The sequence below is a fragment of the Hevea brasiliensis genome, chromosome 1 (assembly GCF_030052815.1).
Source record: "Hevea brasiliensis isolate MT/VB/25A 57/8 chromosome 1, ASM3005281v1, whole genome shotgun sequence".
Classification (NCBI taxonomy): domain Eukaryota; kingdom Viridiplantae; phylum Streptophyta; class Magnoliopsida; order Malpighiales; family Euphorbiaceae; genus Hevea; species Hevea brasiliensis.
The window spans coordinates 59,904,354-59,916,905 of record NC_079493.1 but is presented as its reverse complement, the minus strand read 5'-3'; the positions used below and the strand labels follow the sequence as shown (position 1 = coordinate 59,916,905).

The following is a 12,552-nucleotide window of genomic DNA, read 5'->3' as shown; positions in this document are numbered from 1 at the left end:
GGGCACAAAACATTACACGGGCCGTGTAATTTTGTTTCTTAAGGAACACGGGCCGTGTAACTTATAAGACGAGCTGTGTAACTCATAACACAGGCCCTATTATCTTCTGGCACCTTCTACACTGCATTTTCGCATTCTGACGCTTCGCACAAAACATGCCTGCTAGCAGATGCCATCTCCTATTTATACACTTCTTTACCCTCTCATCCAGATGTCATCACATACTCCCAACACCTCATCATTCTGTTACAAATTACCCTAGAATTCTCTAGGATTTTCCAGGCTCTATTTCACTCCTTATCAATACCACCCCCTCAAAAATAGCCTTGTCCTCAAGGCTATATATATTGTAGACACAAAAGGGGTAATTCAAGTCATGGTCTATCTAGCACATTCACCCCTTTCTCATCGGGAAGATCAATCTAGTTCATCCCAACATTTGTGTCCTTTCCAGCAGTGGCCCCACTCACTTTCTCATCTATTAAAGGCAATTCGATGTGCCTCATTCTGTTGCAACAAAAAAACAATATTGGCAACATCTTTATTCCCTTATTGCTTTGGTCGCCCTTTACTTTGGCCTAAAATCCCATAAGTGAAATTCACATTAGCTGGCTCTCTTAATTCACTTGATGATTCAAACCCTTAAGTGGTGAAAAAGCGTGTTTGAGAATGAACATTCCCTAGCTTGTAGACACTTGTAAAAATATTTGTATACGCAGGTTGAGCACAAACACATTTCATGTCACATCTGAAATTTCTACATGTGTTTAAAAACCCAATAATCACTTTTAATGTGAGCCAAATCTAAGGAATATGTGCATAAAATTGATATTTTTTTAGCCACTGGACCAATTAATATATATATATAAAATAGGTCTTGAACTAAAAGCAGGAGTATTATTTGAGACTCAACCACTATACTACTCATATATCACAAAATGGAGTAAAAATAATAGAAATGATTTAAATAGCTTTACTGTTTTATATAATGCAAGAGGCTGAAATTACATGCCACTTTGGTTTCTAGAATGATGTCGATTCACTCTGTATCACCAATAAAATTGGAAGGAATAAATCTCTCATACCTTGCTCTGGAGAAACAAATCCCTCAATATCATTGTATTTGATTGAGAAAATCTATCATAGAAAACAATGGAAGCTCCATTTGGATGAATTGGGCATTGATGATCTTCGTTGGTTGCCACTCTACCATGACTTTCGGCATCCTATTGACAGTAAGTTGGTACTGTTGTTGAGAGGCGTATCGTTTGGTGAAAGGGAACTGAGATATTGGCGAAGAGGGAAGTAGAAATACTGTCGATGGTGAAGGAGAAATAGATTTTCAAAGCTTTCTTGGGATTATGTGGGGAGGTTTTGGAGGTGGCCTTAGGAAATGTTGGAATCCTACTAGATTGTAAATCTCTAAATTAAAGGGATTGTAGATCGTAAATCCCTAAATTAAAGGGATTCTATTGTATTGTATTTCGTCTTTCCTTTCTTATTGGTATTTTCTTCTTTTGTATTTAGGATTGTATATAAATAGGAAGAGTATACAAGGCAAATACACATTGAAATAAAAAACTCTTTTCCTTCTCAACATGGTATCAGAGCTTTGCCATTAATTTTGGCGTGTGTTTCTTACAAATAGTATTAGGGTTGCTAAGATAAAATTATAGGCACCAGCCACCAAGGAGTTGTACTACACCACTCCTGACGGAGGAAAAAGAGCCTGTCGATCGGCTTGTTCCTGAAAAAATCTTCACTGTCCGATGTTGCGTGTGGTCACATGCGTCGCCGTAAGTTCCAACATCGATCCCATGCTCTGGCGCGTGTTGCTATCTTTGGGGGTTTTTTCTGGCCGATTTCTTGCTCGACAATCTCCCTAGGTCTTTGCGCCTATGTCCAGTTGGTTTCCCACCTTGGTTTGCACTTTTGATTCTTGGGTTTACTTTTTCCTCTTTACTGCTGCTACTTTGATTTTTTTGCTACCACGTTTCCTTTTTTTTGGCTTGATTCTTTAATATGGCTAATGGAAAAAGTGAATTTACTGAAACAAAGATGATTCCTATGAGTGATAACCCCTCGTTACAAATTAGCCCCCGTAAAGCTTGATGGTACTAATTATCTTGCATGGTCGAGATTTTGTTCACTGTTTATTAAGGTTAGAGGGCTACATGGATATATCATTGGAGACAAAAGCGAGTGGTTCTACTTGTAGCCAGTGGGAATCATAGAATTCCCTAGTGATGTCTTAGCTAATTAATTCAATGTAACCACAAATAGCCCATGAATATTTGCTTTTGGATAATGCTGTGGCTATTTGGAATGTTGCATCCCAAACTTATTTTCAAATGGGCAATGATGCACAGATCTATGAGATACGGAACAAGGTTCATAACATAAAATAAGGTGAGATGACCATTGCTCAATACTTTGTTGAATTAAGTGGTTTGTGGCAGGAACTAGACTATTACCAAGGCTTTCAAGCAACTTGTACTACTGATGCTGTTAAATTCCAAAAATTAATTGAGAAAAAATAGATCTATGACTTTCTTGCCGGATTAAACATAGAGTATGATCAGATTTGGGTCCAAGTGCTTGGTAAGGATCCCATGCCTTCCCTAAGGCAAACTTATTCATATGTACAGCAGGAGGAAAACAGGAGAAGTGTCATGATCCAATCTTTACCTACTAACAAGGCAGGGTTAGTAGTTGTTTCCTCTCAAGAACAATCACATGGTTCATCAGATAAGTATCATTCACACTATGATTACTGTGGAAAATCAAGGCGTTCTAAGGAACATTGTTGGAAGCTACATAGTCACCCATCAAAAGGGCGTGGAGGTAAACGGATGAGCTCAGCACATGCACAAACAAATGTTTAGGGGACATTGGATTTTTCTAAAAACAATACTCCTACTACCACCACTGGAACAGTCCCTGAGCCGTTTGCTGTCATAGCTGGAATCTAAAACTGCCGCAGTTGACTCTTCTAATTTTGTTAAATCAGGTAAAATTTTCTTACTAATCTTGAAAAGTCTCTTTGGGTTATAGATTCCGGAGCAAACAAGCACATGACAGGTTTTTCAAATAAATTTACAACCTATTCTCCATGTTCAAGAAAAGAAAAAGTCCACATAGTGGACAGATCCTTTGTTAATATCTTTGGAACAGGTTCTGTTGAGTGCACTCCTACTATTAATCTTGTTTCAGTTTTGCATGTGTCCAGTTTTCCTATTAATCTCTTATCTGTTAGCTCTATTACTGAAGCTTTTAATTGCAAAGTTGAATTTTTTCCTACCCATTATGTGTTTGAGGAATTGAAAACAAGGAGAATGATTGACAATGGTAGATTGCAAGATGACTTGTATTTGCTGGATGACAGTAATAGTTTCTCAAACCCCAAAGCTTTGGTAGGAAATTCAATAAGAGCTAATCAGGAGATCATTCAAGGCATAAGAGAATAGGACATCTTTCTTTTTCAACCTTGGAAAGGTTATATCCTATTTTGTTTGAACAATGCAAATTAGTTTTAGTTTGTGGTGCTTGTGAACTTGCCAAACACACGAATTCTTATCCTTCAATAAATAATAAAACTTTGATTCTTTTTATGATGTATGGGGTCCTGCTCAAATAACCTTTTTATCTGGTTATAGATGGTTTGTCACTTTTGTTGACTATTGCACTAGATTGAATTGGGTTTATTTGATGAAATCTAAATATAAAGTTTTTTCTTATTTTTAGCAATTTCGTAAGATGATTTGCACTCAATTTAATGCACAGTTCAAAATTTTAAAAACTGACAATGGGATAGAGTATATGAACAAAGTCTTTCAGTCTTATTTAGAGTCTCATGGAATCCTACATTAAACTAGTTGTGTGAATACAAGTGTACAAAATAGAGTATCTGAAAGGAAAAATAGTCATTTACTTGAAGCGGCTCGATCACTCATGTTTACAATGAACCTTCACACATCATATTGGGGGATGCTATTCTTACTGCAGCATATCTTATAATCGAATGCCCCTTCACATACTAAACTTTAAGAGTACTTTGGAAGTTTTTAGGGTACGAATTAATATATTATTCCTCCAAAGGTTTTTGAGTATGTTTGCTTTGTTCATCGATCAAATGTTGGGAAACTAGAACTTAGGGCTAAAAAATGTGTTTGTGGGTTATTCTAGCACTCAAAAGGGTTATAAGTGTTATCATCCTCCTTCTAGGGAATATTTTGTAAGTATGGATGTTACTTTTAAGTAATATGAATCTTATTTTCAACCACCTCTTCAGAGGGAGCATGATAAGGAAGAGGCTTCTATTTTGCCTCTTCAGGGGGAGATGTATTTTGAAACCAATCATAGCATTGAGGATGAGAATAAGAACCAACCATCACCATCAATTCCTCAACCCCAGCCTCAAACCAAAGGGAGATTGAATAGATTGGATTTAAGAACTTGCACTCGTCGGAATAAGACAAATATATCCATTGAGCATGATATGAATAATCAGTTAGAACCTCTGGATTCAGCTCCTGAACGTTTTGAGCCTGGAGAATTATGTGGTGAGTCTCCTTCTTTTGACACTCCTAATACTTCTATTGATGATCTAGATATACGCGTTGCTCTCAGAAAAGGAGTAGGATTTGCACTAAACATTTTATATCCAAGTTTGTTTCCTATGATTCTTTTTCTCCTTCCTATAGAGCTTTTGTCTTGTCTGTTTTTTTTGTTTCTATCCCACAGGATTGGAAAGAAGCATACCTTGATCCAAATTGGAAGGCAGCTATGGTAGAAGAGATGAAGGTTTTGGCAAAAAATGAGATATGAGATCTTATTACTCTTCCTCTGGGTTGATTATCAATAGACTTTTGCACCTGTTGCTAAAATGAATGCAATCAGGATCTTGCTATCATGTGCTGAAACCTTGAATGAGACCTATAGTATGTTTGTGGGTTATTCTAGCACTCAAAAGGGTTATAAGTGTTATCATCCTCCTTCTAGGGAATATTTTGTAAGTATGGATGTTACTTTTAAGTAATATGAATCTTATTTTCAGCCACCTCTTCAGAGGGAGCATAATAAGGAAGAGGCTTCTATTTTGCCTCTTCAGGGGGAGATGTATTTTGAAACCAATCATAGCATTGAGGATGAGAATAAGAACCAACCATCACCATCAATTCCTCAACCCCAGCCTCAAACCAAAGGGAGATTGAATAGATTGTAAGAACTTGCACTCGTCGGAATAAGACAGATATATTCATTGAGCATGATATGAATAATCAGTTAGAACCTCTAGATTCAGCTCCTGAACGTTTTGAGCCTGGAGAATTTTGTGGTGAGTCTCCTTCTTTTGACACTCCTAACACTTCTGTTGATGATCTAGATATACGCGTTGCTCTCAGAAAAGGAGTAGGATTTGCACTAAACATTTTATATCCAAGTTTGTTTCCTATGATTCTTTTTCTCCTTCCTATAGAGCTTTTGTCTTGTCTGTTTTTTCTGTTTCTATCCCACAGGATTGGAAAGAAGCATACCTTGATCCAAATTGGAAGGCAGCTATGGTAGAAGAGATGAAGGTTTTGGTAAAAAATGAGATATGAGATCTTATTACTCTTCCTCTGGGTTGATTATCAATAGACTTTTGCACCTGTTGCTAAAATGAATGCAATCAGGATCTTGCTATCATGCGCTGAAACCTTGAATGAGACCTATAGTAGTTTGATGTGAAGAATGTTTTTTTGCATGAAGATTTGAAAGAAGTATATATGGAGATCCCTCTAGGATTTGAGAGTGAGAAGAACAAAGGGAAAGCCTGTAGATTGAAAAAGGCACTATATGGCTTGCAGCAGTCACCAAGAGCATGTTTTGATAGATTTAGTAAGGGCATGATTTCCTTTGGGTTTTATCAAAGCAATGCTGATCATACCCTATTCTTGAAACACCGTAGAGGTAAGATCACCTTGCTCATTGTTTATATTGATATAGTGGTGATAGGAGATGATAAAGAAGAGATTGCTCATCTAAAGGAGCGATTGGCTCAAGAATTTGAGATTAAAGACTTGGGTAGATTAAGATACTTACTTGGAATAGAAGTTACCAATTCAGACAGAGGGATTTTTATTTCTCCAAGAAAGTACATATTAGACCTCTTAGATGAGACAAACATATTAGGCTGTAAATCGGCATAATCTCCTATTGAAGCTAATCACAAGCTGGAATTAGGGAGGCAGTTGTCATAGGAAGATATTAGAGATAAGTTGGTAGATTGATTTCTCTCTCATACTAGACCAGACATAGCTTATGCTATGAGCTTGGTGAGCTAGTATATGCATGATCTTTGAAAATCTCACTTAGAAGCTTTCTTTCGTATTTTGCGGTATTTAAAATCTGCACCTGCAAAGGGATTTCTTTTTTCAAAGCATGGCCATCTCCAGATAAAAGCTTTTATAAATGTAGATGGGACTGGATCTCTTGATGATAGGCGATCGACATCATGTTATTATAGTTTTGTTGGTGGCAATTTAGTCACTTGGAGAAGCAAGAAGCAGAATGTAACAACAAGATCTAATGCAGAGGCAAAATATAAAGCCATGGCATAAGATATATGTGAGCTATTGTGGTTGCGGAAATTGATGGAGGAAATGCAATTATTAGAAATAAACAATTTGTCCTTATTTTGCGACAACAAAGCTGTTATCAGCATAGTTCATAACCTAGTTCAACATGATTGGAATAAACATTTAGAGATTGATCGATACTTTATAAAAGAGAAAATAGCTAATGGGTCTTTAAGTGTCTCTTATGTGACTTCCAAAGAACAAGTGGCTAATGTGTTTACTAAACGTTTGAATAGCAAAATATTTCATACTCTAGTTTGTAAGTTGGGCATGTGTAACATACATGAATCAACTTGAGGGAGATTGTTGGAATCCTACTAGATTGTAAATCCCTAAATTAAAGGGATTGTATTGTATTGTATTTCTTCTTTCCTTTCTTATAGGTATCTTCCTCTTCTGTATTCAGGATTGTTGTATATAAATAGGAAGAATGTACAAGGCAAATACACACTGAAATAAAAACTCTTTTCCTTCTCAACAGGAAATAATGTGACTTGGTGTAAATTGGGCCTTCTTGTAGGCTAAGTGGCTTAGCCCATTAGAAGCACTTAGCCTCAACTTAGCAAATATGTTTGCAGCCCTAGCCCAATCTCATCCATCATCTTCCTTATCCGCTTGCTAAATAGAGAGCCATATAAAGCTCTCAACGACGCCCCATCTAAACAATCTTGGTCAATGCCCTTGATGAATTTCTTTGTGCGACGCACATCAGGCAATCGTAACAGCCCCTCGAGATCTCTTGAGTTCGGTAGTCTCATAACTTCGGCAATTAACTTCAATTGGCTCCAGTACTTGTGTTGCATTGGAGATCGAACCTTTAGTAATCTCTCATCATTGAACGAATTAATTGTTCATTGACGATTCATCAGAGTTGCCATTGTTAGCTTCACCAAATTGCTTTCAGAACTGTAATTTGAAATGTTCCCACGAAGGATTAGGGAATTGCTATCGAAACCCAAAAAACCATTAGTGAGGGTCTCCCTCCATGCTATTCCAAACAAAATAGATCCTCAGTCTCATGGGTGTTGTGTGTTGCAAAGCATTGCTCTTTACAAACAAGCCAACCTCAGGATCTTCTTTGAATTTGGGAATTTCTATTCTTTTCGTGATAGTTTTGAGCTTCACTATGAGTTGGTCAATAGATCATTATTAGATGATTGATGCTTAAGATATTGTTCGATAGCTTCCTCATGCCCATCTTTACTTCCTTCCATATCAACTTGATAAGTAGATTTTTGATTCTATTGAATTTTTTTTTATCCAGCTCATTATGGTAGATAGCTAGGTTTTCGTGAAATGTTTCCATGTTCAACTCTATCGTATCAATGTTGGAATCCAATTTCATGTTTGGCATTCACAAAGAGTGGAGGAATTCAGCAGGTCAAACCAATTGATAGAGTTAGGAACTTTGGGAACGTGAAATTGATTGAAAGGAATTGAAGGAAAGGAATATGTATTTAATAAGCAATGGTAGAATGCCTTTACAACTAGTGTTTCACAATTTCACTGCTTGTTCCTTCCTCAATTCTTCAAAATTACCACAAGAATACAAATTGACAAAATAGCAAAGAAACAAGAAAGATAAATGGTTGATAAACAACCTCCAGGACTCAGTCCCATGTAAAGAAGGCTCTGCCCTTCTGAACCAGAGAAATACCAGATTCTAAAAGCATGCCCTGCTAGCAGATGTCACCACCTATTTGTACTCTTCTTTACCCTCTCATCCAGTTGCCATCACATGCTCCCAGCATCTCATCCTTTCTAATACAAATTCCCCTAGGATTCTTTAGGATTTTCTAGGTTCTATTCCATATCCCTATCAAATAATCAATGGATTTAGTGGTCCAATTAATCTTTCGCTCTTTCATTTTTGGGCGAATGACCTATCTAATGTCAAAATTGAGTAGTTTTATCACAATCAATATCTATTTGCAATAGTCGAGTTCAATCTATAATTTCTAAAGCAACTTATCCTTGTATGCATCTTAGGAATCGACCGCAATGTCGACTATATGGAATTTTGATATTGAACAATGCATCACTTGACTAATGATCCAGGTGTCCTAAACTCTTGATCATTATCTAAAGGTTTGACTCAACTGAAAATGGTAATAGTACTATTACTTACATTGGAAATAAAGTTTGATGTACTCCAAGTTCTAATTCCTTCTTGATGTTCTTATAGTTCAATCTTTGTGTAAAAATATAAGGGGAAAGTATAAAAAAGAACTTTGGTTTTGCGCCATTTTCAAGTAGAGTCTTGTGGTTTGTGTTTTGACAAACCAGTAACATATGGTTAAGTATGTTGGTACAAAAGTTACAAATACTCCAATGCTGTTAATATATGATGATGTGGTTGTGATGTGGTGGGTAGAAAAATATGCTACATCAACAACTATTAATGGCGTTGGGAAATTTGTACCTTCTTAGCTAACGGACTTAACCATGGTTATTGGTTTGTCAAAACTCAAATCACAATACTATGCTTGAAAATGGCTAAAACCAAATTTTAATTTCATTTCAAAATTCTCTCTTTATGATTCTTGTTATATGAATTTGTACACTAATGTTTTTTCTTTAAAGGAACTTTCAGTGTAGATGCCACTTTTGCACTGGAATACCTAGGATCCTCTATATCCTTTCCATGTGGCTGCAGAACCTAAGGGTGTGCATTATTCGGTTATAATCGAGTAATCAAATTGAACTGATGAATTATTTCAATAAGAGTAAGTTTGGTTCGGTTCAATTTTTAGTTAGTAATAATAAAAATTTTCGATTTTCGGTTCGACTGCCTTTGATTTGGTCAGCGAAATAACCGAATTTCTATTAATTAATATATTAATTATAAATTTATTAATATTATATTATTTATAATTGTTATTTATATGATTTTATAATAATATTTAATTTATAATTATTATTTTATTAATATTAAATCATATTTATTATTTTTAATAAATAAAAAGGGTTATAAATATATTTTAATTATATTTCATTAAATAATTAATATTATAAAATATATATTATATATTTTTATTATTTCGGTTATAATCGATAATCGTCTAAATATTTTTTGTTTTGGTTAATATCGATTCTCACAATTCCGAATCAGCTCGGTTAATATTTTTAGAATCAATTAACAATTCAACTAGATGAAAATTCAGTTCGGTTACCTGAATGTTTACCCCTTGCAAAACCATTCCGTCAACTTTTGTTGCTTTGCTAGCTCACCTTTGCTTCCAAGTAATACCAAAGTCGATGCTTAACACAAACGGTCTTAAAACAGATCTCTAAGGCAAGTTATGTAAAAATAGAACTATAACACCTTACCAATTTACCAAAAAATATATCTTATCACATAGAGTTTGGAAATGACCAAATGCAACGAAAATTGTCACTAAAGAGCTAGAATAGCCAAGTTGACGCCAGAGGGAGAAGCAGGAGCATGACTTGTCATTGGGTGTGCCCTCACTCGCTAATGCGTGGGGCAACGCTAAATTCCTGACGTGGCGCATGAAGGCCACCTATTGAGAGTCATGTCATTGGACTTTGTGCATGGGCCAATTGGCCACCAATCTACCTTCCTAAGGTGGTGGTGAGAAAGAAAAGTCACTCTAGAATAAGAATAGTGACCTAGCATGGTAGCCCTTCTTCACACACAAGTTTTAAATAGAACCGAAAAAAAAAAAGAGCCTCGAGTCGCTTTAGCTTTGATACCATGAAAAGAAAATAATTCTCATTTATTTTAGAGTAATTTGAGTGCAAATATATACCCTATTACTTCCTATAATTATACTACACAAATCCCTATAATTATGCTCGACTAACTTGGAATACAAATATATTGCTAATTCGATGACTTTCCATAATATCATGCAACTCTATTCTGTCAAGGTGGCCACTGTGATGGTGTTTAGTGATGTCTATTGGACTGGTTGTCCTAATACTAGGCATTCAACTATGGGTCATTGAGTGTTTTTAGGACATAATCATGTGTCTCGTGTTGCCAAGAAAGAACCTATTGTGTCCCAAAATAGTGTTGAAGTTGAATATCGTGCATTGTTTGCTATTGCTTTTGAAGGAAGTGGGCTTCAATCCTTGTGACATGAGTTGCATGCCATTTGTCCCAAAATAGTGTTGAAGTTGCATATCGTGCATTGTTTGCTATTGCTTTTGAAGGAAGTGGGCTTCAATCCTTGTGACATGAGTTACATGCCATTATTTGGCAACCAGTTGAGGTATATTGTGACAATATTTTGAGTCACGTATTTAGCCAAAAATCCGATCAACATGCCCACATTAAACATTTAGAGATTGACTTCTTGTTCATGAACAAGTCCTTTGTGGTGACATTCTCATTCAGTTTGATCCTGTCAATGCAGAACTAGCTAATATTTTTACAATAGGTCTGTTGATGATGTTAGACATAGCCGTGTTTCAAACTTTGCATTCTACCCCACGCTTAGCTTGCCAATGCTAGGCTGCTGGCCTTGGGGGGGCCGGGGAGGGGGAGGAGATGACAAAACACATTGGTAGCTGTACTAGGTAGCATATGTAGATGTGTGTTATGGATCAAACAAAGAAGATGGGCCATAAGAATTGAATAATGGCCCATTAATATTAAGTGTCTACATTTGAAGAAAATGGGAAATTCATAGCATTCTGGAAATACCAAGCTGGCAGGACGTTCCAGAAGGGAATCAAGTTTGTTAGAGGGAATTTTGGATGAATTGCCAACTGGTGATGCTTACGATGATGCATAGTAGAGGAGCGTATAGAACCTTATAAAGAGGCATAGACCAAATGAAGAGGGCATGAGAGTGTTATGAAACGGGATTTTCCATTCTAGAGATGAGCATAAATTAGAGAGAAATAGAGAAAGAAAGGGGAAGGAAATAGGAGAAGGAAGATAGAGAGAAAATAAAACTTATAGAGAAGAGAATAAAGAGAATTAGAGAGGAGAATTGACTAAAATATTGAAGTCTTAGTTACAGCCCTTAGCAAATATTTATACGACTTCCTCTTGCCTAACTGTTCCCGCTACTCTAACAACTATTTGACTTATCTAACTACCTCATCCAGCTCATCTCAATTATATCGTCTTGTTCTATTCTCTTTACCATACAATTATAGCCCTTTACTTATTAGTATCCATAAAATTCCCCACTTCTTGAAATCATTATTGCCCTCGAGAATGAATAAGGGCAGCTGCAGCTGTAACATTGAAAGGAAAGACCAAAATCTTGAATTGGAAGATGAACACATCCCCATATATCAGTAGTTTCCTTGTTATTTTGACTGTAAAACTGTTGCTTCCATATCCAGAAAATGACCATATATTGTAGCAGAAAATAACCAGAAAGAAAGAATTAAAATGTTGAAGTGAATTTTTTTTTCCTCTGCAGCATATGAGATGGATTTATTTCTTTACCTTAATATTTTCCATTCATCCTCCATAGAAATCAAGAAATCACCAATCCACCTCTTTCCTTCTCAGCTGAAGATTATGTTGCAAGGCTTCGCTTTTGACTAAATTGCTACTGAACAAAATACTCAAAAAGAAAATCTTCCGCCTTGCTAGCCCTCCAAACCTTAAGAACAATAACCCCACTAGAGAGCTTTGACAACCCTTCTTGTGCTTTCTCTTTGTCAACTGATGCAGATAATGTTGTATGTAATAGAATAGTAGCTTCTTCCTCTCCACCAGCCTTGGTTGTTTTGCCCACAAGATTTTTATCTTTTAATCTTTCTGCTATCAATTTCTTATCTCTGCCATTAGGCAAAATTGTTTTGTTGTCAAGAGGGATGGTCTCTTTAGCCAAGCCAAATATGAAAATACTCAAATTTTGGCTCAGGAGCCATGAGCCTAAACAATTTATTATCTTTTGGAATAAATTTTAGATGTAACAAACTACTCACATATTTGTTCTTTTTA

General features: G+C 36.0%; 1 protein-coding gene across 4 annotated transcripts in view; it reads left to right on the top strand.

Moving 5' to 3' along the window:
* The window catches only part of LOC110659337 (lysine-specific demethylase JMJ25), a 34,411-nt gene that overhangs the window by 20,390 nt on the left and 1,469 nt on the right, over positions 1 to 12,552 (top strand). The gene's annotated exons all lie outside the window — the stretch shown is intronic.